Source organism: Limulus polyphemus, unplaced genomic scaffold, assembly GCF_000517525.1.
Source record: "Limulus polyphemus unplaced genomic scaffold, Limulus_polyphemus-2.1.2 Scaffold5649, whole genome shotgun sequence".
Taxonomy (NCBI): Eukaryota; Metazoa; Arthropoda; class Merostomata; order Xiphosura; family Limulidae; genus Limulus; species Limulus polyphemus.
Window position 1 is genome coordinate 35,913 of NW_013671259.1, and position 4,790 is coordinate 40,702.

The 4,790-nt window shown below is 35.9% G+C and overlaps 1 protein-coding gene across 1 annotated transcript in view; it reads left to right on the forward strand.

Annotated features, from left to right (window-relative positions):
- Positions 1 to 4,790, forward strand: part of LOC106472835 (FERM domain-containing protein 8-like) — a gene marked incomplete at its 5' end in the record, with an annotated part of 36,623 nt that overhangs the window by 15,225 nt on the left and 16,608 nt on the right. The window lies entirely within an intron of this gene.

Consider the following 4,790-nt stretch of genomic DNA (forward strand, 5'->3'; position numbering starts at 1 on the left):
TTGGCAGCTAGGGGTGGTAACCCTTCCTTTTGCCTAATTCCCTTCCTTTCATTTCCCATCTTTATCCTTGTCCCGATCTGGATCGATTCCTATGTACTGACTGTGCTCTTCGTTGTTCTATTACTCATATGGCATCTTTCTGTGGTTCCCCTTCCTGCCTCTATTCCTTGGCAGTTTCCTCAAGTTTAGATCTTTTTCCTTCCGCCCTTACCGATTGTGTTTGGCTTTTGATCCCATTGGTTTACTCCCCATTATTGTCTTCTTCCCAGACTTTGTTCCAGGTGTCTTCTCATCAGATTCAACAGCTTTACCTTTTCCCTGGCATCTCATCTTCATCAGCCATTGGGGAACTCCTACATTTAGGCATGAGGACTACACCTAATAAGTTTGTCTCCCCTTACCTACACTGTATTACGGTTTCTTCCTCATCGGGTTTTCGTCTACCACCTGTGACCGTTTTTCATCCTTAGGTTCGACTCTGTGTAAGTTTCTATTCATTATTTCTTTCCTTTCAGGGGGCCCTTGCTTCATTATTCACTATTTGGATCCTGCTTTGTTGCAAATTGTGTCATACAAGTTATCCGTCAATTGAAATCCGCACTGTACAGCCACGATGAATTATGCTCTTATCCATGGCTTTGCAATACTCACTGTTGAGATGGGGGAGTTTCACAAGATCACTTTCAATGTTTTTGCTTCATAAATATGCCCGTTTCTGACTGTACCACCCATGGACTGCATGGGTTAAGCAGAAGGGGATAGCTACCCATCACTGCCATGCCTTGATTGAATAAATAGGTATGGTCTGCTTTTCAAAATAGGGTTTCATAGTCACACATTGCACTGTCTCCGGTGGTGACATTCCTCTGGACTCTCCACCACATATTCACCCCTTTTTCTTCTAGTGGAGTATGGGAGTCCTTACCATTTTCCAGTTCCAAGCTACTGAAGTGGTTGATCGTGGAGGCACCCTCTTCAATGGGTTTCACAAAAAAGATGGCTATAATTATTCAGTCGAGAGTAGAGCAGTGGTGTTCTGCTGATGTAGATGAGACGTGGCCTCCAGATGAGTTGAGTCATCACCTTGGCCTCCCGAGACCATTTTCACAACCATAGGAGTTGAGCCAAAGAAAATGCAGTTCACCCCTTCGATTGAGAGCCCTCATCTTACTGCCATGTAGATGTCAGTACCCCGTGGCCTGGTATTGGATTTAGAGTGAACCAGTCAACATAAGTCCTCACACAGGTTTCAGGTTGTCTATCTTCCTCCCTGAATTCCTCCTTCTGTGTTGTGGGACTATTCTGGTTGTATCCTTGGCTCTCCCTCATTCTCTCTTGTTACATGGATGTTATTGCCCTTTGGATGGTTCTGATCTGTTTCATGATCGCGGCAGCTGATTACATGCGATAAACATTTTGTCAATACCAGATGTCACATTCCCAGATCGATAGCTCAGAGCTAATTCTTGTGTCATACCCGGGAATTGGAGTGTTTCTCAATTCTCCATTTCGTGGGTATGAGGTGAAGACAGTATGATCCTCATCCTACCCTTGCACAGATGTTGGAACACCACGAGGAGGTTTTAGAAGTAGTTGACTTACTGAGTATGGTCTGCTGTGCCCTAGCCACTCTACATCCACTGGCATATCCTTGTTTACTCATTTTTCTCATTATGTGATTGAGTTACAATATCTTTCTCTGGTTAGGATTACTTTCCTACCACATTCTCTCCCACTCAGATGTGCTCCTCATTTTCCACTCTGATATTTTACACATGGGCAAAGAGTATACCTGGCTCAGAAGTGGTGCAGTTCCCATCTTCAGATCTGACTCCCTCATCTACGGAGGTATCCTTTGGATGCTTTTGTTCTTCCCTCACACTGGTCCCTCCTCCTAATCAAGGTAGTATTATAGCTAATCTTGTGGGAAGTACCATAACAGAAGTTATATTTTTCCTATACTGAAAATGTATTTCAGATAGATACTTCCTTCTTCTCACACTACCCATTCTTCCTCCCCACACACTCCCCACATAGGAGGAGTCACATGTGTCAGATGAGTGTAATATGCTCCTATAGGTGGAGAGGTGATGCATGATGATTTACATAAGAGACATGTTGGAATCACTTGATTCCAATAGGGGAGCAGAAGGCTTGTGGCATGCATAAATAAAAAATTTGCATATAGGGGGCAGCAAAGAACAAGAATAGCTAATCTTGTAAGTGGAGGGAAGTGCCTATCGGAAATACATTTTCAATATCAGAAAATTATAATTTTCATTTGCATGACGAGCAGATTAAAATTAGTATTTTGTTCATAAACACTGGTAACTATTCCACTACTCTTATTTTGAAAACAGAGTAATTTATTTTTAGACATTTCTGCATACTTGCAGAAATATCTGGAGGCATACAAAGTGTATTTATTTCCCAAAACATTAATTACAAATAATACTAAAATGATTATTTTGAAGTGACCACATTTTCAGAATATTATGAAAGTAAATTTAAGCGTGATTTAATGGGTTTTATTACTTGATGTAGAAATGTGCGTGATACCCATAGTTTTGTTTGGGATACAGATTCCATAGCTAATTATTTAATACATATTATATTATGGTTACAAAGAGATTTCTACCATCAATAAATTCTACTATTTTTACTTGATTGAATTTATTAATCTTCCCATCTTTGGAGAAAAGCTTTTTGTATCTGGTATTCCTACCCATAGATGGCAATAAGCTAGGTGAGATGTAAGTTAATAAACTTTGGATGGACAAGGTGTTTATCATGGTGAATATGCAGTAAACACAATGCTGAAAAGTATGAAAAGATTTATATTATTCTATGAAAACAATACAAGAAAGAGAGTAAATAATCAGAAATCAATTTATCCTAAGGAGATAGCTTTGAGTTTAAATTTTAAGATTTAATCTTTAATACTTTTAAGACAGTGTATTGTGTGTGAAAAAGTTAAAATTTAAATTAACTTTGAGATAAATGACTAGATATCAGTACATGATAAACCAAGAAACTACAGATTGTTTTTCAAGAGAATTATAATAACTTATTGAAATTAATGCAGATTTACATTGAAATAAGAAATAACCAAGATCCTTTCCTAGGAGTCTCTATTTCAGTCATTCAAAACAAGAGTTAACCATCTTTAATCTAATCTAATATCTGTAAGGCAGTTAATGTTACATAAAACTAGGACCTCCCTTTCTGACCTGGAATGTGAACTTGCAAGAGTATTGAAAGGACAAACAATAAAGATTTTAGAATCTCTAGTTTTTCAACAAATTTTGGAAATCCAAGATTTAATTTAAAAAAAACAGAATTACACCAAATTCACATTTCAACCTCTCACAGCAAGTTCAGAGACTGACTAAAATGATGAAAAATACTAACAATTCTGAGATTAGTCTTTTCTGACCAAGGCAATTACTACCTGCCTTTCATTCGTAGCAACATTGAACACAGATGCTCCGTCTCTTTATGAAAAGCTTTCAACTAATTTGTTGAGAAGAACATTAAGTGAGAGTGTCACCATTTTTGGCTGTTCCCTCAAAACATTTGTTACTTTATGGTAATGTGTACATGTTTTCCACCTCTTAGCTTGAACTGAAAGCATCTCTGCAATGGGTTTTATAATTATAAACTACACTTAACATTACATTCTCTCACCTTCAGAATTAATGAGCTAGCTAAGATAAGATCCAAGTTCTTAAAAATTGCTGTCTTAAACTCAAACATTTTGACAAGAGAAGTATTCCTATTTGCAACTGTTTCAGTATGTAATAATAAATACACAGTCATGGAAATTGTTACCTAAAAAGGAACCATTGTTACTTTACCATCATGTACATACTTGATCTGTAAATATCTTACTTCTGTTAAGATTAAAGAACCCACTTTTTTATGTAATTATTTATCCCTTTTAAATATAAACACATAGCTGATTAGTTACATTACACAGTTCAAGTTCAGAATTTCTCAAATATTAACAGTTAAATAAATTTACTCAAACACATTTGAAAATAAGGAGTTTCCGTGAATTATCTTTATGTGAAACTTCAGTCTTATTGTCTATATTATAGTTGTATAAAATAATTGTCTAATGGATATCACTACTATAACATATTTAACACAAGAAGAAGGATACAAATTTCAGATGCAGGGTTATGGAAACTAAGAGAACATCTGAATAAATACTGAAAACCACTATTTTCATTTTACTAGTGACTGATGTAATAATAAATTTTTGTTTGAGGGGAGTCAGGTTAACAATTACCTTGTAAGTAGAAAAAGAAAACTGCTGTAGATACCTGAATCACACCATTGTTGAGATCAGTTTAAAAGGTGTGAACTACTGTAGTGAAAGTTACAGTGTTCACTTGTGGGTTTGGATTAGTTGTTGCACATATAAATGTCATGTACTATGTGTTTGATTTTAACATCATGAGTGATTTTGTCTGTATTGAATGGTTTACACTAAGGAAAGGTTAATGGAATAAAAGTAAGTAAGACAGATTGATCATTTTATTATTTCATGATTTGTGTTTTAGTAGCTTTTAACATTTAAGTCCATGAAGAAGTACTTAGTTGATTATTTGATATTAATTGCAAATGATCTGAATCATGCCCAGTTATCACAGGCAAGAATTAACATATAAAAATATATGTAACTATTCAATCACAAGCAAGTTAAATTTATCCTATTTTTGTCTGTTAACATTCTACTACACTGTGTGCCTGTGCTATTATGTAGGGATGATGCAAATGCCATA